The following is a 21,668-nucleotide window of genomic DNA, read 5'->3' as shown; positions in this document are numbered from 1 at the left end:
CTGTGGTTCTTCTGAATAAACATTGTGCTGCAAAGGGTTAACTTAAAATTTTATTTTACAAATAACTTCAAATTAATGTTACTCTGAAAATATTGAGAATAGGACCCATATTTATATAACACTTTTTGCTCAGAATGTCTTCGGAAATTAGCTCCGTAAGTGGCGGTAACTCCTCGTGAATCACTCTGTATAGCGTTAATCTGAATGTAATAGAAATTTTTCTAGCGCACTCAGAAAATTCAGAACTCTAAACGAAATTATGCAATTTGCTGCCCTTGTAGAAGCCTGTAAGAACAATAAATTGAAAAACTGGTTCTGTGGCGGATATAAAAATGTTATGATATACCAAAGACCTGACGTGGACATGAAGACTTAGATCTCGCGTTAAAATGTAGCAAAACGATTTAATTTGTCTCTATATTAAAATATCGTGAATCGATTTAATATAAGCTGTATAGCTTACATTAAAATACAACAAAACAATTTATTGTATCATACATCAAAATATAATTAATCAGTTCAAAAACTCCTACAACCAAACACGGCGATTAGATTTGAGAAACAGTAGAATCACTACATTAGGCTACAATAGTTCTCTCTCTCTCGGTATGAGGGCTGGAGGGGAACATCTCAAACACCGCGACCTGAGGTCTATTGTGCGCCCGCTGAGATGAGTTGCATGCCCACCGATCCCACCAAAGCCGCACCGATCTAACCGCTGATAACCTGACGACCAGCTCCCACTCTCCTTCTAAACTCGTATACCATTCTATGCCAACAGCCCCTCCCCACGTTTTCTCCCTCAACAGTCTGAGGTGTAAGCCCTAGCTCCCGTCGAGAGAGGAGTGGGTTCCGCTGCTGGCCACCAACCACCACTTCTTGACATCCATGGAGGCCGACCGAGAGAGTCAGCAGCTTCGGAAGAGGAAATGATGATAAGGGAGGAAAGGGGGTGGTGAGAATGAATGGGGTTCCAAGTGCTTGATAAATTTTTAGTGGGTTATTTTACGACGCTTTATCAACATCTCGGGTTATTTAGCATCTGAATGAGGTGAAGGTGATAATGCCGGTGAAACGAGTCCGAGATCCAACACCGAAAGTTACCCAGCATTTGCTCATATTGGGTTAAGGGAAAACCCCGGAAAAAACCTCAACCAGGTAACTTGCCCCAACCGGGAATCGAACCCGGGCCACCTGGTTTCGCGGCTAGACGCGCTAACCGTGCCTGATAAAGTTACCATATATTCATCCATAGGAGTGAAGGAAAAACCCCGACAAAACCTCACCCAGGCAACTTGTCCTAAGCGGGGAATCGAACCCCGGCCCGGTGAGTCACGGAGCGAACACACTACAACGAGACCAATCGGTGGACTAGGCTACAACATTACTAAAGGTGTTAATTTACTAGACATCAAATTATTGCTAACTGATATAAGTCGCGACGCTGTTATTCCCGGCATGACTCCTCCTCTTTGCTTACGTCTTAGGAAGTGAAGGCTCTATAAAGTCTAGGTACGTAGTATCGTTCGCCATTTTTGTTCTTTCGTTGCCGAGCTACCAGACGAGGAATCTAAAGGGTGCGTCAGAAAGAACGGATGGATTTCAAACTATCGATACGCAACGAGGAGAGAGATATAGTGAGGGGGACCACGACTGTTGGGTCAGCCAGAGAATGCAGTTTCAGTTGAGAACATGGTGTTGGTCTGGTGTACAACGTGCTTTCATCGTAGAGACATTTTTGAAAAATGAAGAGTCTGTGATCGCCACTCAGGACTCATTTCGACATCGGATGTCACGCTAGGATTCCAACTCGGAATACAATTTTGCGGTGGGAGGCTTCATTTCGTATCACAGGTTCAACATTAAAGAAGAAATCACCTGGACGAAATTCTATTGCACTGAGATTGTCCGAGGCTACGGTAAGATCTCGCGCCCTGCGACTTCTTTCTTTGGGACCATTTGAAGGCGTAAGTTTGTAAACATCGATCACATACACTGGACGAACTGAAGACAGCGATTCGTGAAGAAATCGTGGCAATTGCACCAGCTATGACTGTGAAAGTGATGGCGAACATCAGAAAACGCCTCGATGCCTGTATTGAAAGCCAAGGATATCATATGGATAATGTTGTTTTACATAAATAAACTGCATGTATTGGTGAATATGTTGATAACAATAAATTTTTTATTTGATGAATCTTTACAATTTTCTTGCCATGTGAAATCCATCCGTTCTTTCTGACGCACCCTGTATTTGCCACACCGTTAAACATTATCATGTCGTAGCTCCTATGATAATAAATCAAACGTACTGTAATTCAGCAAATAATTGAGCGGAAAATAACGTCTTCGTGTGCTTTCTGCGAACGCCAACAAAAGAGCCAAAATGGCGGGCGATTATATTAAGTATTTATGGAGTCTTAAAAAATGAATAACGTCTTCATCAGCGAATCACAAGATGCACACGTTTAAATGTAGCCGACCTGCAACGCGATTGGCTGCCGGAAATTAGAGCGACGGGACTTATAAATCCTAAATTAAAATAGGCCTATCACTAATTGATCCAACAATCACTGTAGCAAAACAAAACTGATTCATTAAATTCCACACCAAACCGTGCAAATCAGTTCATGTAAATCTAGCTTCGTTCTGTCTGCAAGCATGTGATTGTAAATGCATTACAAGTCATTATTTCAATCTCTGCATGCAATTCACTGCAGGTGAAAAGCTTATTAACAAGTCGCAATGCAATATTCTTGTGTAGAACCTGGACCGACACACAGCCTACATGCAGGGGTCAGCAGTGTCGTTGAACTTGGAGCTGATGTGATTGAACGGTGTGTCCGGTGTCCACCACAAATCACAATTGCATTCACGCCGCTAAATTTATGGCATTTTGCAATCTGTAATACCCATCTAGTGTCAACAGTACCTATTACACGCTCTCATCTTTCACCGTCAAGTGCACAACGAAATGAACTATGCAAATGTTCAGTATACATTTTCTCGTATATCTCTTCTACAGTTCTACGTCTGGATAAACGAATTGCTCTGTTTTCTAATCTTCATTAGGAGCATAACGCGCACATATCACCTCCGTGATAGTTTATAGAGAAATTGTCAAAAATCGATTCCTAAATTTCAACAAGAATATAAATATACTCAAGGCCCGCTCCCACTTGGTGGAATCATGCATGCATAGTGGGTTATTTTACGATGCTGTACCAACATCTCAGGTTATTTAGCGTCTGAATGAAATGAAGGTGATAATTCCGGTGAAATGAGTCCGGAGTCCAGCACCGAAAATTACCCAGCTTTTGTTCATATTGGATTGAGGGAAAACCCCGGAAAAAACCTCAACCAGGTAACTTGCCTCGACCGAGATTCGAATCCGGGCCACCTGGTTGGTGGAATCGAATGGAATATAATTTATTTCTCGTTACAATATATTTAAATGGAAGTTCGTATCGAACTGAAACGAATCGAATCCAATAGAAATCAAGAGCTACAATAAATGTTATTCCACTACCGGGACAGAACGTCTTGTTTCGAGAGTGATCGTATGTCCTCGTAAAATGTTCGTGAAAAAATAAATGATCCATAATAATTTTTGGCGGTTTAATTTTTTTTATTGAAAACATATATACAGAAAATTACAATTTAATATTATGAACAGTTTTTACAAAGCAACTGGCCAAGTAGACCTCTCCCCTCATACACATCCTGTCAGTTAGATGGAACTACAGGCGAAACAAGGAAAAAAATTAAACGTTCGCTTAAAGGACAAGCGTAAATATTATATATTTTCTATATATACTTTTAATATCTATCTATCTATCTATCTATCTATCTATCTATCTATCTATCTATCTATCTATCTATCTATCTATCTATCTATCTATCTATCTATCTATCTATCTATCTATCTATCTATCTATCTATCTATCTATCTATCTATCTATCTATCTATCTATCTATCTATCTATCTATCTATCTATCTATCTATCTATCTATCTATCTATCTATCTATCTATCTATCTATCTATCTATCTATCTATCTATCTATCTATCTATCTATCTATCTATCTATCTACCTATCTATCTATCTATCTATCTACCTACCTATCTATCTATTTAATCACAATACTGTTTCACTTTACTTCGTGTAATGGACTTTATAGATTTCTGACAAGTATCCTCTTAATGACCCTACACAATGCACAGGATTTTGATTTTGATACGCACACTTTAACGCATTAATCGATAAAAACTGTAACGGAGAAGGTACTCGTGGGTTATCATATCACCGCACTTACCATTATATATTAAATTATAATATCCTCATAAATAACAAAGTGTTCATAATGCGATACGAACCAGTGGTCAGTACGTGGCGGATGAGATCGGATCGATGATGAACCAGACTTGGGAGGATGAGTTACGTATAAAATATGTGAAACGATTTCATGTTTCCGCAGAGTGTGAAGACAGGAATCGCTGAAAATGCAAAACAATCTATGGAGATTGAGGTTAGAGTTGCAAAACAGGACTAATCGACTTTTTACTGCCAGGGATAGTGATGAAGGAAAATTAACGTGCTTCTATTTGAATTATTGAATCTATAATCATCATCATCACCATCATCGTCAACATCAATTCAATAATAAACTGTACTCAACAGCGTAACCATGGGATGATGTTCAGATATTCTTGAATCTCTTTCCAAGAAAACTCCATTATAATATCGCCCATAGGAGACCTTTACAATTCAGACTGTAAAACATTCCAGTTCAGAGTAACAATACAACATTCATAAATTGACCTTTAATACAGTTCTCTCCAATTATCATTATAAAGTAGGCTACATTTGATTTTATGAATACTGTATTTCAAACTTTAACATTACACTGAAGTCTCGTTTAACCGAATTTGATACGACCAAGGGTTATTAGTTTAAACAAAATTCGGTTAAACCGGAAACATAGGTGTTTTACATACTTCAGTATAGTGTATATTTAAAGAACAATTTTATTTTAAAGTAAACTAAACATTTTTCGAACATACATGTACACTTCATGTACCTATACTGTGCACACAAATGAAAAGAATTGAAATGTAAAATTAAAAAAAAATAAAATTGCAACTTCATTCAAGAAATTAAACTACAACATCACATACAGAACAAATAACACTCTACAAAAACATCTCAACACACAAACAACACAAACAAACAAATACAACCACACAGGCGTATACAAACTCAAATGTAACACCTGCAACAACTTCTACATAGGACAGACAGGCAGATCATTTCAAACACGCTACAAAGAACACATCACAGTCATAACAAAATTACAAAACGCCTCCACATATGCAGAACACATCACAAATGCCAACCACACCTACAGAGACATCAACACAGACATGGAAATACTGCACACCCAACCAAAAAGCCAGAAACTCAACACACTAGAACAATATGAAATATACATACACACGAAAACACGCCCCAACGATATTCTCAACACACAACTCAATTTCAAAACACATACACTCTTTGACTCTACACTACGAACGCACCCACACAGGAAACAAGAGGCGCCAAGACCAACAACGACCAGTTCCGAAGATGACCGAAAATAGGTCGAACCATGTTAACAAGGTACGTTAAAATTTAACACAAGAAAGTTCTTATCATACATATTCCGAAGTGATACAGTGTTAAAAGCTGTGTAATGAAGATGTATAAAAAAAAACAGTAAAAAATTGAAAATTAACAAATTCAATTTCAAAATCTCATTATTACTATAGGCCTACTCTTACTAAATTTCTACAACTAGTTAAAAACAAGTCAGAACGGAAGGGCGCTGAAACAAGATACAAACCTCAATCTCACATCGGTTCTAATTTAAATTTATTTTTAACTGAAGTCCAAGCATTTTCCAAATACGGTAATTCGTTCATAATTAAGAGTATAAATCAAATGTGGCATTTGCAAAATGTTTAAATCAAAATTTTATTTCTCGGTATGTCGGGATTCGGTTAATCCGGAAATTAGTAAAATCGCGATTCGGTTAATCGGTACTGTAGTGTATTTAACTTACCGCATGTATGTTTATTATTCCATAGTAACTGAGAAACATGTTTAGATTGTCTCGTGAATTTCACCATAATTAAAATACATACCGAAATACTTGAAAAAGTCATGTAAGAAAAATTCTAAGAATTCTAATATTAAGAAACAGTACCCTGAATAATCTCTGTAAATCAATAATAGTAAAATATAATAATAATAATAATAATAATAATAATAATAATAATAATAATAACAACAACAATAATAGCTGATGATAGACGACATTAAGATATATGGATCATTTGAGGAGACAAAGAAAAATGCAGAAAATAGGAAAGATTGGAGAATGCTGGGTTTGCAGTGAAAAACCTGCCCTTGGGCAGAACACTATGAATGAATGAATGAATGATATAATTGCAATTTATTAATTTTGAGTAACATGTGATGAAGGATCATTTAATTATGTTTTTAGAGCCTATTTCATATTTCTTTATTGAGCTTATTTTAAGCACCTAAAAATATAATTTTAAGGCCTAAAAATTCGAAGTCTAGTTATTAGAATAACCGTGGCAGAAGTGGTGTTTGGCCATTTAGATAAATCCCTTGTACCTCTTATAACATTTATAATTAAACGTAATTTCGAAACAACATATTGCAAACAATGTTTTCTTCAATAGAAGTACGTTTCCTGGCAACACGAACCACTAAAATTTTGAAGTTGAATCTTGTATTTGAAAAGAGAAATTTGCAGTATACCTTCTCTTAAATGGAATTTTCTAACTTAGGTATGTTTAACTAAGTTCGGTGTAATCATTTGTTTTATTTTAAAGTGATTTTCAAAAACGAAGAAGAGGATGCCATATCCGTAAGTATTCAGGATAGATATGCAACACCCCAGATCACATTTATGTATATAGCAGATAGCCCAGCCTTATAGGCTTTGACGGCAACATATTTTATCCAGTTCACTATGATGCCATCTAGCTGCTGCATAACAAGTCACATTATAACTCTCATTTGAATTGCATGGAGCAACTGTACTTCCATCTAGCGGTCGTTCTCAATCGACGGAGGCGATCCTGGTGGTTGTTCTTTTCCACATGTTACCGAGTTTAATATAGGGATGGCCAATCTGTTATAGGATGTGATTAGGAGCAATACTTATTAAGATTATCTTCATACCCATTCGTAATGTGACTAGCATGCCTTCGTAACAGCTCGACAGAGACACCACGTACCATCTATATCGATTGGCGAGTATCTGCTGCACATATACGTTGGTTTGCAAACAATATAATTAAAGAAATTAAAATAAGAATGTAACGTATGAAGTGGACAGACAGAATAAGAAATGAAGCTGTGTTGGAAAGAATGGGTGAAGAAAGAATGATGCTGAAACTGATCAGGAAGAGGAAAAGGAATTGGTTGGGTCACTGACTGAGAAGAATCGGCCTACTGAAGGATGCACTAGAAGAATGGTGAACGGGAGAAGAGTTCGGGGTAGAAGAAGATATCAGATGATAGACGACATTAAAATATATGGGTCATATGAAGAGATAAAGAGGAAGGAAGAAAATAGGAAAGATTGGAGAAAACTGGGTTTGCAGTGAAAGACCTGCCCTTGGGCAGAATACCAAATAAATGAATGAACTTCAAATTTTTGTGGGATGGAGGAACTGAGGTTAAAGTAATTATTTACGTCATTTTAGATCATAACATAACTTTTAGACATTTTATGTCCAATAAAATCCACAAATTTTGTTCCATTGTGTGTGAAAGACGTGAAGTGTTTAAATATCGTAATTTAATAATACCTATTAAGAAGGAATATGATAGGTCAAAACCTACGTTTCCGGGTCTTTATATATTTATTCATGAATGCATCTTGCATACAAATAGAATTTATAACGAAATATTGAGAGTGGATTTTGAAAAAATATTCATTTTACGTCATACCTTAATGCAAAATAGGTTTTCTTCTTATTTTACACAGTCAGGCAGAATACTAAAATATCCCTGTGTGAAATAAAATACGCTCACTTTCAGAAAATGTCACTTAATTGCTGCATCTTAGGCCTAATGTTTGTATTTTAGAGAAGGTACACGAAGCAAAACATGTTTACAATAATTGCAGATTCAATAGACCTTGTCTTGACTAGTCGATGTGAAATCAAGCACCAATAGAGACGGTGTTAAGATATTACACTTGGCTTTTGGTCCTCTCACATAGGCTCTTAAAATTCTTATGTTGATTATGGACGTAATGAGGGGCCTGAACAGGGTTGTATCTATGAATATCCTTTCATCTCTGGAGCTTTGAACGTACATTTGTAATCAGAAAATAAACAAAAGTGGATCTTATCAAGACTATTAACTCTTCATTTCATCTACAGCTGATAGTTTCGTAGATTAGGTTTCTTGTTAAACAGAGAATTTGCATAAATATATTTTTGTGTATAGAGGAACCCTTGCCGGGTATAACAATCTTGACACATAAATTTATACATCTTGATTACACAACTTTTAACACTGTATCACTTCGGAATATGTATGATAAGAACTTTCTTGTGTTAAATTTTAACGTACCTTGTTAACATGTTTCGACCTATTTTCGGTCATCTTCGGAACTGGTCGTTGTTGGTCTTGGCGCTCCTGTTTCCTGTGTGGGTGCGTTGTAGTGTAGAGTCAAATAGTGTATGTGTCTTGAAATTGAGTTGTGTGTTGAGAATATCGTTGGGATGTGTTTTGGTGTGTCTGTATATTTCATATTGTTCTAGTGTGTTGAGTTTCTGGCTTTTTGGTTGGATATGCCGTATTTCCATGTCTGTGTTGATGTCTCTGTAGGTGTGGTTGGCATTTGTGATGTGTTCTGCATATGTGGAGGTGTTTTGTAATTTTGTTATGGCTGTGATGTGTTCTTTGTAACAAAATTACAAAACACCTCCACATATGCAGAACGCATCACAAATGCCAACCACACCTACAGAGACATCAACACAGACATGGAAATGCTGCACATCCAACCAAAAAGCCAGAAACTCAACACACTAGAACAATATAAAATATACAGACACACCAAAACACGCCCCAACGATATTCTCAACACACAACTCAATTTCAAAACACATGCACTCTTTGACTCTACATTACGAACGCACCCACACAGGAAACAAGAGGCGCCAAGACCAACAACGACCAGTTCCGAAGATGACCGAAAATAGGTCGAAACATGTTAACAAGGTACGTTAAAATTTAACACAAGAAAGTTCTTATCATACATAGCCTATTCCGAACATAAATTTAATTTACACGAAGTGAAAATAAGCTATCATGTAACCGAGTTGACTTAGTAAAGCGACTACGGACTGAATAAGCAGGAGTTCAGGCCCAGGTAAAACCAACCACTCGTTCAGTTGAAGAGAAAGCCTTATGGTCTTGACTCTGCCAATAAAAACACATGATTCAAATAAATGAACAAATCATTTAAATTGTAGAAAACATCATCGTGATACCAGTCTTTATCATTATGATTCATTACAAACAGTCTATGACATCTAGTTCTGAATCAACAATAGAACGTCACCTTCAGCACAAACAAGATGCTGTGGCACGCGTCAAATATGACGTCACGTCAATGTAGTCTACGACAGGCTAACCTTATCTCCATACGCCCTGGTGATCACAATGAGCACGATGATAGGCCACAGCTGAGGCAACTCTGAATTTAACCTCGAAACCTGTTTTATATTTCTGAACATTCGTTTCCGTTCCCTGAAGCGAATTGCCTTATTTTATCCGATTCTATCAATTCCAGGAATTCTAACTCTCTACTCGTCCCACTGGACGTAGGCTATGTAATTTGTTTTCGAAGTTTCTTTGGAAGTCTTCACATGAAACCAAATGTGTCTCAAGACAGTTTAAGGGAGAGCGACTAGCTAGCACATGATAATATCGGACAGAAATAAAGTATTTTTCTGTTCGAGATAACTTAGGGTGCATTTCACTCTCTACGAAAGAAGTAACGGCAGTTCTACTCCGCAATACAGCAGCTCAATCATGATGTTTCTAGTGCTGTAGTTAATAAAGCATAGGAGTCCTACCTCCCTGAGCTGCGTCTGATCTTCTATCTAGGCGGCCCTGGTTCGATCCCCGGTCAGATCTGGTTGGAATTTATGATGGGGAAAACAGACATTGCAGTGGATTTTCTTCGGAGTACTCCCGTTTCACTCTTTCATTCCACCAACACTCTCTATTCCCCTCATTTCATCTAACATCTGTCATAGTGCATAATAGGTTGAGGTGATGTTTAGTGGTAGTACGGGTTTCCGATGACGATCTAGGTTGTAAACGTTTGGGGCTCCGGACTTTCAATTCGGGCTTTACCTGTAGAACTCATGAAGTATGGCACGCCTGTCAGCGTGTTGTAATTTAATCCTACTGGGCAAACAATATTTACCAGCCTTCACTAGCCTCTATGGGCGCAGATCAGAGATAAGAAGCTGTTCTGATCCGATGTTACCCTCAGACTTACTTTAGAATCTCAATTGGGCTGATTAACTACTCTTGGTTTCACAAGTAAAGAACCTTCGTTGCAGGGTTGGGTTCAGGAAGCCATAAATCTGACTGACACGCTCCCCCAATTAGTGAAACTGTGGACAAAGATACCGCCAGGAGACTGCCGAGAATGCTGTGTTGTGAATTTTCCATTTTTGAAAGAATCCAACCAGTTGCAAAAGAAAATACATTTAAAGAGTCCAGCCAAGGGCAAACGTGGCAACAGCTTCCCCTAACTGGCCTGTCAATCACTGTCATCTGTGCAGAAGTGGTGAGTGACCAGAGTTCTTTACTTGTGGAGCCGAGAGTAGTACGGTTTTTCTTTTTTCGAGATTCTTCCTAACTGTAAAGCGAATATCATGTAATCCATGGTGAAAACCTCTTGTCAAAATGTCATCTCGCTATCATCAATTCCATAAATGTTCGATAATATTGCAATTAATGCAGCGTCGTTAAATAATCTATTCAAAATTAAGAGCAGGAAATAATACACGATTCGTCTCCAAAAAATTTGCAAGTTTAGAGCCATAAACACAATTTACCTGTGTGATATCATGAGAAAGATTATGTACAACATCATACAGTTGCAAATGTCATATATAGCTCATTCCGCGTCATGGTAATGTGGTGTGAAAAGGTAATGTTGCAAGCAAAGCTGAATCCCGCACCACAAGCAGATGATGGCACTGGAATCAGTCAGGAGTGCTGCATGTGTGAAAAGAGCAAAATGTATGTCCAACATAAGAGGTGTGCCCTGTGATACGTATACAGACACCTTCCACGCTTAGCGAAGCATAGGTAGGTAATGTGGTGCACTCAAATGATTGCATATTAGAGAATACAACTTGAAAATGAAGATTCTGTCATGCAGGTTGACGACATTCTTCTCATCATAACGTATCTCATCTTCCATGCGTCGTCGTACAAAAAATATATACTGGTGAAAGAAATAGCCGTCAAGAGGTTGGCAGTACTTTGTGGTTTTAGATAGTAAGATCTTTGTCTGCAAATTTCCGTCCCTGTTGCTGAAGGTTTTGGTCGACAAACAGTCTGTGAATAATTTCGTTTATCATGATTTTGAAAGTGTGGATAATCAAAAGTTGAAATCTCATTTCTACATACACTTGTAGCAGATCTATTCTGCTACTCATTAAAGGCACATCAATTCTATTTCAGAATCTTACACAGGTCCAGCAAAATTTTCTCCAGATGATGAAATCGTAGAGGAAGCAGGTGAAGTTACGTGTTCAGAACAGCCACGTTCAAAGAAAAGTATCCACCATGGAATAAGTTACAGAACTGTAAGTAATGAATTACTACCAGTTCCCTTTAATCGTAATTCACGACAGCACATCATAATACTCTGAAATTGCTTTATTCGTGTAGCACTAGCTTTGACAAATCCCCTTACGAGCATTTAAAAATGTACAACCGATGGCTATTCAATTAAAGTTACATTTCTATGATTTTATTTCTCTGGAGGGGTAGAGTATCATTATACGAAACAAAGAAAACTTGTACGATTATTATTAATGTCATGCCACAAAGCAATTAAAATGTTTACATAATAGTAATGATGTAATTAAGACGCGAGTATGTTTATGAAACGAGCGCAAGCGAGTTTCATAATTTTCATACGAGCGTCTTAATTGCCATTATTGTCAAGTTTCATACGACTGTTTATGCTCGACCACATTTCTAACTTGAAATTATTCATAAGTATTCATGTTATTCTTATCTTACTGAGGAGCGGAACTGACCTTGTGCAATACCTCATAAATTGTGAGATGTGCGAAGACGCGAAAGTATTGATTTTTTCCGAGAAACAAATGTCGACATTGACCTTGATATAATCTAGAGAGTAAAATAAACATTAATCTTGATATAACCTTGAAGTTGAATTAGACATTGAAAAACGAGATGACAAATTGAATTTATTTGAATATTATTTACAATTAACGCTATCTCCAGTGACCGCCATTTTTACTTTGTTTAATCTCGCGCTAGTTGTCTTTCGATTGCATATCCGAGAATAATCGATACTTGCGCTTTCATATTGCTACAATGGTATTTTCTGATTGGTGGAACACCTGAACTTCAATGAATAGGTATACTTTAATGAGGTCCATTAAAGGGCTTCTACCAGGTGTATAATTACTACATTTCGGCATGGTCGAACATAAAAATATTATTTAAACGTTACTAATATGTCTACCAATAATATAAGGATGAATCAAAACTCTGGAACCATATAAATATCAAGCATATGCTTGATTTTCGATTACTATAGGTGTTATCAATATTTATAAGACCAATGCTCTACCAGTGACACATTCTGTCATAATGACACAAACATTAGTTAATGCATGTACAGATATTTTGTAACATGGTACAGTACAAAGGAGGCTTCGGAAAAGGTATACGCCAGTCATAATGCTACATTCAGATGCGTCATTTTGGAAAATACAGTGGACAGCTTCAAATACTTGATGTGTACTGTAAGCAGCAACATGGGCTGCTACTAAGAAATCAAAAGAAAAATAGCAATGGCAAAGGAAGTTTTTAATAGAAGAAGGAGCATCTTTTGCAGACATCTGGAAAAAGAACTAAGGAAGAGACTAGTGAAGTACTCTGTGTAGCGTTTGTCATTGCATGGGGCAGAAACATAGACATTACGAGGACGTGAAGAGAAGCGACTAGAAGGATTTGAAATGTGGATATGGATAAGAATTGAATGTGTGAAGTGCACAGACAGAATAAGAAATGAAGCTGTGTTGGAAAGAGTGGGTGAAGAAAGAATATTGCTGAAACTGATCGGAAAGAGAAACAGGAATTGGTTGGGTCACTATCTGAGAAGAAACTTCCTAATGAATGATGCACTGAAAGGAATGGTGAACAGGAAAAGAGTTCGGGGCAGAAGAAGATATCAGATGATAGATGACGTTAAGATATATGGATCATATGAGGAGACAAAGAGGAACGCGGAAAATAGGAAAGATTGAAAAAAGAGAGAGAGAGAGAGAGAGAGAGAGTGAGAGAGAGTGTATGAGAGTGAGTGAGTGTGAGAGAGAGAGTGAGAGTGAGAGAGTGAGAGTGAAAGTGAGAGAGTGAGAGTGAGAGAGTGAGAGAGAGTGAGAGAGTGGGAGAGAGAGTGAGTGAGTGAGTGTGTGAGAGAGAGAGAGTGTATGTGCGTGTGTGTGTGTGTGTGTGTGTGTGTGTGTGTGTGTGTCTAATGCTCTGGATTTAACAATGAAGTCATCATCCTTCTTGCTTCCCAATATTTTGATGGAAGGTCCACAAATGTCCTAAGAGTTTCACAATTAGCCAGGTGCTCCATCTCCATGTCCTCTTCTCTGGTGCACAGTATGCATTTAGGAGAATTCAGTACTCCAATACGATGGAGGTGTTTACTGAGGCAATCATGACCAGGAATCAATCTAAACATGGCCACGGCAGATTTTCGAGGTAGATCAGGAATTAGTTTTGGATCTTTGAATGATTCTTTCCATTTTGAATTTTGATGTTTTGAAGAATGTTGGGTTGGCAGAAAACTACGAATGAATTAATATTAAAGTGGAGAATGTGTGATGATATAGGAAGCGGAAGAACTCCAAGAAACCCCTTGACTTTATCCACCACAAATACACTTCTGCTATTACCGGAATAAAAAAGGAAAATTACGAGATTAACTCTACCTTATCCTTTAAAATCGAGTAAGAAAGCATAGTTTTTCGTTGACATCATTAACAAAAAGCTAAATCTCTTTGATTCACCGATGATAATAGGCAGGAAACTTCGGAGTACGAGTATAAAGCAAAGAAAGGATATCACATGAAGGTTCCAAAGATAAATTACATGAATATAAGAAACAGAAAGAAAATGAACGGAACAGAAATGAAATGACAACATATGACAATATATTTATGTCACCAGTGAAAATAAGCAGAAAATGGATCAAGTGAAAAACGTGGATATAGGGTGAGTTCTGCCATCTAGCAGTGGAAGAGAAAATCGAGAAAACTGAAGACAAGACACGTTATACTTTTTTTCTGGTTACTTTCAATTTAAGAACTTCGTCTTGGTTGATACCAGAAGTGAAAAAGTCCAATCTACATCAGATCTAAACAAGTCAATATAGCTTTTTCCCTCACTTCGATCATTTTTATTGACAGTATTTTAATAATGATAGTAGGTTAATATTTACCGTGTGTGGGTCATATTGAAAGAACAAAGTTATAAAAAATTCATATTGATTACTGATGAAAAAATTGGATTTCGAGCGTTATTGTCTGTAATAGTGATGAGATGACAGTGATCATGTGATGTCCATACTGATCAATCTCTTTGCTGTTCATAACTGACAATGACAAAGCCTAAAGCAGAAGTAAGAGACACTAGAAGTTAATGAAAATAATGACAATTTGTATTACCTATCAGTATTTCTGATAGTGAACGTCAGCTCAATTCCGGGTGATTCAGTAAAAGCGTGTAAAAATTAAACACGAAATAGATGTTTTACTGAACATTTTGAAATAGGAAACTTGGGGTCCGTGAACTCATATTAAGACGATGTGAACTTAAATTTGTCTACCACTATCGCTTACAGTTTTCCATATTATTTAGGTTTACATTTATTATTTATATTTATTATTTACATTTACTTATGTACAGTGGTGGCAAAAAAACCGGACCGACCCTTGTAGCTGGTTTCAGAGCCTTGTTCACTCCAGAGCATGATAGACTGGTAACTAAGACTTTCGTGGTTCGAATCCTGCCTGGGAAGGAAACTTTTTTTTGTTTCTTATTCAAATTTATTCCCAATACTTTTCGATTGCAGCGATATTTTACTACTTAATTAACTTATTATTCCCAGAACATGAATTTTACCTGCAATCGAAAGGTATTGGGAATAAATTTGAATAAGGAACAAAAAAGAGTTTCCTTCCCAAGCAGGATTCTAACTACGAAAGTCTTAGTTACCAGTCTATCGTGCTCTGGGTGAACAAGGCTCTGAAATCACCTACAAGGGTCGGTCCGGTTTTTTTGCCACTACTGTACATCAATAATATGTATCTTTATTATTTATATTTGACATTTTCATATATTTGTTATTTACATTAGACAGTCCATCGTGTTTTGCTTGTTGACCTATCGTTCACAAGGTAGATCTATCAAATTTATACTGTCACATGAGAAAACATGCTATCAGTCAACGAGTTAATCACATTACATACAGTACGATGGAGCAGTACCTCCTTAACTGGCTTCGCAGACCCCAAGTTTCCTATCTCAAAATGTTCAGTAGAGCATCTCCTAATATATACAGTGTGATTCAGAATTCCTATTACATCTTTCTAATGGGCGTAGAGGAGACTTAGTAGATAAAGTTCTGATGAGCAACCCATTTCCGGAAACGTACCGTTTCGGTGCTACAGTACTAAATTTCAAATCTATCGGCTTCATGGTAGGAAACCCACACTGACGGAGGGCAACGTCTTCAGTCAACAGTTGGCACGTGTCTTCTGTTTATAATCTGATGTCCTGCTTCGAACTTCACGTCACTTCTATTCAGTCGTTGCTGAAGAAGGTGCAGTGTGGAGTATAGTTGAATACACGTTTGCCGAGAAAACCGAGATGTTAATTTACGGACCAACTCCTTGGCCACCACGATCGCCGGATTTAACTCCTCTTGACTTTTTCGTATGGGGCCACATGAAGAGTCTTGTTATGAGACTCCTTTAAAGTCGGAGGAAGAATTAGTGGGATAATTGAAATGTTGATTTTGTCATCATTGCAGCATCAAAACGATACGTTTTCGGACATGCGTTGCTTATCAGAACTTTATCTACTAACAAGGGAACATTCTCTACCTATGAACTGCAGTTTCAATAAAACTTCTCACAATTGCTAAGTTTGAGTCAGTAAATAATCTGGTAATAGTCACTCACCTAGCTTTTCCCTCATTAAAGAAACATAACGTGTTTAATTACACGTCTTTTACGCCCCTCTTACACGTAATTAACACTGCCACTGTACTGACTGCTCACCTACCTAGCAACGCTGCGCCACTCGAAAACCTATTACTTACTATAAACAGTATCGAAATAATCACTACAATTTTAAATAAACGTTGTTTGTTATAAACAAACATACCAACCTCATATACAATAGTATAATTTTATTATCTACTCATACCTGAATCATTATCCTCTGTGATAATGTTGCTCTGTTACGAAATGGTCTGGACAGGGTCCTTTTGCAATACAAACAGCTGATTCCTCACATCCAGGTGTTTCACAAATACTATTTCCAGTACGCTGAATTTTTTGGAGAACATTACTGAAATCGTTTATGTTCTTTTCTATCACATATCCACATTTCTGCCAAGCCTATACCAGCATGTTTCGGAGTTCGGGTGAACAGAACTGATGATACACAACAGAATGCATTTTTAGAATAAAGATTCTATCATGTAAATTTTCTGCCGATTCCTGAGTAATTAGTTTGGGCCTGAAATAATCTTATACTCTACGAATCACAAGCTTATACTGTCTAAAAATATATAGGCCTACGCCTAATGGCTGTATAAACCGCGTTGTTTTGGGTGGAATAATTTCTATACTTGGCTATAGTTTTCCATCCAGCAAGCGAATTATTTCCTCATTTGTAAATACAATATATTTATATCTGTTTGTCCACTCCAGGAATCTAAAAGTAGTAAAGTATCTTTCTGTACATAAGAAATAAAAACTTTCTTCAGCCAAGTTTTTACATGAAGTTTAGAGTTGGTGAAGGTTACTTATGTCCTAGCCATTACTATAGGAATTTCCTGTAGTTCACTGTATTTTGAATTGACTAGATTCTTTAGAATGTATATGGCATTAACTGGCTTAATAAATCTCAATTTTAGAAACTAAAATAGTGAAAATAAAAGCAAATACTCTCAAATACCCGAATAAGGACTGCGCACAAACATAATAATAATTATTCTTATAGACGCTTTCAAACTAAATTGAATGGCTTATCACTTTTCTTATTCTTCAAAACTTATATACTATACAACCACTTCTTTTCATAACACCACTTCCACATGATTCATCAGAAGACACTAACATACAACTGGAACCCCGTCTCAAATACATAGGGTTTCAGACATGATTTGAAGGTCACATACTGGTTCGTACAGAACGAACGAATTCATAGCATGCTGCGTTGAGTGTAAAAGCGGCGTATAAGACTTGTAACTAAACACGTTATACTCGTATTTCTTTAATGAGGGAGAAGCTAAGTGAGTGACTATTACCAGATTATTTACTGACTCAAACTTAGCAATTGTTTGAATTTTTATTGAAATCGCAGTTCACAGGTAGAGAATGTTCCCTTGTAAGTCTCGTTTGCAATCCCTAGAAAGGTGTAATAGGAATTCTGAATCACCCTGTGTACATAGTGTTCTACCAAATGGCAGGTCTTTCACTGCAAATCCAGCATTCTCCAATCTTTCTTATTTTCTACCTTCCTCTTATTCTCCGCATATGATCCATAGGCCTTAATGCCGTACATCATCTGATATCTTCTTCTGCCCCGAACTCTTCTCCGTTCACAATTCCTTCCAGTGCATCCTTAATTCTTGTTTAATTTTGCACGCTTTTACTGTCAATTTAATAATCAGCCTTTCTCTCCGTAAGTTGTCGATTAAATTTTTGCTGGCAGAACCATCATATACTGATTAAAATGTAATTAAATTTTATTTCATCAACACAAGTGAATAATTAGTTCAGCCGTGAATCCTTTCATGACCACCATTTTAACAAATACTGTAAGTTAGGCTTATGGTTTTTCTGAGATTGTAACAGTCCTTACAAATTAACATTTTGTAATCTTTATCTTGTGTACACAATTTACTTCGTATTATTAGATTCTTGCACAGTATTTGACATGTTTCAGTTTCAACTATTGCGTAAAAATAATCGGAAAGCAAAAGATGTGGAGAGAATTTTGAGGGGATCCGATCACAGGCAACATCTCTCCTCAGATTATGGCATAACCGCCCAGTGAGTAGCCAATATAATCTTTAGAACTATGTTACAATCTTTACGTCGGTTTTCTTTTAATCTTCGTCAATATTGCTCATCAACACTATCATAGAAAAATACATTAGGCCATGTCTCGAATGTATTTCTAAACTGTTCCGGAGCCGGGTATCGATCCCGGGACCCTTCGCTTAGCGCGCGAACGCTCTACCGACTGAGCTACCCCAGGAACTATACACAACACCGTCACAATTTTTCTTTTTATATCCACACAACTCAAATGAGCTGACAAGACGCCAGAACTCAACTATGAGTGCACACAATACTGTGTGACTTAATTTGTGGCTTTCTGTTAACGTACCTCCAGTAACGAATGTATTATACAAATCTGGCTTTCAGGTAGTAGCTTCCTGTAAAGCAGGTTTGAATAATTTCAAGGAAAAATTGTTCCGGAGCCGGGTATCGATCCCGGGACCCTTCCCTTAGCGCGCGAACGCTCTACCGACTGAGCTACCCCAGGAACTATACACAACACCGTCACAATTTTTCCTTGAAATTATTCAAACCTGCTTTACAGGGAGCTACTACCTGAAAGCCAGATTTGTATATTTCTAAACTGTTGATACTATCCAGAGATAAGGAGATGATAGCAATGATAATAGAACAATAACCTAATCATGGCAAGGAGAACCAAACCTTTGTAAGAAAACTTCGACATTCCTCCTTAAAGTCGTCCTCGATAGTATAGCAGTCGCCATGCTAGCGTTTGTTCAACCCCAAAGGTCGTTTTCCCTCTGGCCTCCCAACTAACATTCTATATGCATTTCTGGATCCGCTCATACGTGCTTCATGCCCTGCCCATCTCAAAACTCTGGATTTAATGTTCCTAATTATGTCAGGTGAAGATTATGATGCGTGCAGTTCTGCGTTATATACCTCCATCCCTCTTAGCCACAAATATTTTGATAAGCACCTTTTCTCGAACACCCTTAACCTCAGTTTCTCTCTTAAAGTGAGAGTCCAAGTTTCACAACCATACAGAAACAACCGGTAATATAACTGTTTTATAAGTTCTAACTTTCAGCATTTTTGAGAGCAGACCATATGATAAAAGCTTCTCAATCGAATAATAACAGGCATTTCCCATATTTATTCTGCGTTTAATTTCCTCCAGAGTGTCATTTATATTTGTTACCGTTCCTCCAAGATATTTGAATTTTTCCACCTCTTCAAAGGATGGATTTCCAATTTTTATATTACCATTTCGTACAAATTCTGGTCACGAGACATAATCATATATGGTACTTTGTCTTTTCGGGATTTACCTCCAAACCTCTCTATAATACCGTAATTAATTCGTGGGTGCGAAGGAAACGGGATGTCACCAAAACTAAGTTTTGAGATAATAATTGCAAAACACACTTTGACGAAATACCGATGGCTGAGAACAGACTGTTCTAAGTCCAACTTTTTATAAGAAAGAAATCTGTGTTTCATTGTGTTCCAATTCTTGTCTGTATATACGAATCGAACAAAATTACAAATATTCCTCTCAATAAGGTTGCTATGAGGCTATTCCAAATTATTTCATGAAGCTTTCAATGTTAGGAGCTTAAAATAGCTATCCTGAAAAAAAAAATAGTAAAATGGACTTGAGATAATTTCAAAACACACTTTGACGAAATATCGATGGCTGAGAACCAGACTGTTCTAAGTCCAACTTTTTATAAGAAAGAAATCTGTGTTTCATTGTGTTCCAGTTCTTCTCTGCATATATGAATCGAACAAAATTACAAATATTCCTCTCCATAAGGTTGCTATGAGGCTATTACAAATTATTTCAGGAAGTTTTCAATGTTAGGAGCTTAAAATAGCTATCCCGACAAAAAAAAAAAAAATAGTAAAATGGACTTTTAACAGTCTGGTTCTGGGCCATCAATATATAGGATCACTGAAACAATTTTTTAACTCCATACGCACAATTCTCCTTCATCACCCCTTGTACTTTCTAGCTGTGTATTATTTGATATAATTTCATTGTATTGCTTGTACTGTATTTTCAGATAAGTCAGTTTGATACAAAAGCAATCAAAACCGCGAGATATGTTCTGTCTAATAATTTATCAATAACAAGTGAGGTTTATGATATAACCCACTACATATTTAAAATAGATTATGTTTTAATGAACGAACGTTTTAAACCTTATTAGGTCATCTTCAGGTTAACATGACATGTGTATGAACATAGAAACCAGTGAACAAAACATATGAAGAGTCCACTGCAAGAATGATGGATGTCACTTGGAATACATTTTGCAGGAGAAGCAATTGAAAGTTTGAAATGCTTAGCGCTCAAAGCTTAACTGTAATTTTCCGATCATTACTGGACAACGACTATCAGTGTTAATGTCATATAACTCTCTATGTACATTCTATATGTCTCAAGCTATGCACTGACAGTCTTGGTTCATTTTCGACAAGAAAGTGACATCCATCATTCTTGCAGTGGACTCTTCATATATGTCGTGGGAACTAGACAATATATAATAACACAATAAAATGTCATTAGTAAGTTAATATATTAAAAACATTACAATTCGTTTCAATTTGAATTTTCAGATCTTCTGAAATATTACCCTATGCCGAAGATCAATCGTTAACAGAACCAAAAGAAACTACGATCACAAGCTCAGCAACACAGGAACATCAAGAGAGAATGGCGGCAATTGAAAACTCTGTTGAGAAGATCATGATATTTAATTATACATCTCTACAAAAAGATACCAGACAATGCACAGACAACATAGTACGTCCGAAAGAAAAGTCGAAAAAATATGACATTTTCTCTTGCTATTCCTCGTAACTTCTACTAACTAGATTTCATTAAAATGTACATTTTAATCAGAATGTTAACTTAAATCTAAAATAGTGACAATAAATTACCTACTAATCATGTAAGACATTTGTGTTCATTTCTAAATTAATATTCATTATGATGTTCCAATCAA

The 21,668-nt window shown here is 36.8% G+C and overlaps 1 long non-coding RNA gene and 1 other non-coding gene across 2 annotated transcripts; one reads left to right on the top strand and one right to left on the bottom strand.

The window, feature by feature from the left end:
• The first annotated feature begins 11,812 nt into the window (after positions 1-11,812).
• LOC138692855 (uncharacterized) lies at positions 11,813-21,668 on the top strand. The gene is made up of 3 exons (XR_011330150.1): positions 11,813-11,931; positions 18,575-18,681; positions 21,280-21,668. It is a non-coding gene; the product is annotated as an uncharacterized lncRNA (long non-coding RNA).
• TRNAS-GCU (transfer RNA serine (anticodon GCU)) lies at positions 18,817-18,890 on the bottom strand. Its single transcript has one exon. It is a non-coding gene; the product is annotated as a tRNA-Ser (tRNA).

The sequence above is a fragment of the Periplaneta americana genome, chromosome 17 (assembly GCF_040183065.1).
Source record: "Periplaneta americana isolate PAMFEO1 chromosome 17, P.americana_PAMFEO1_priV1, whole genome shotgun sequence".
Classification (NCBI taxonomy): Eukaryota; Metazoa; Arthropoda; class Insecta; order Blattodea; family Blattidae; genus Periplaneta; species Periplaneta americana.
This window is presented reverse-complemented; position numbering and strand designations above follow the sequence as displayed.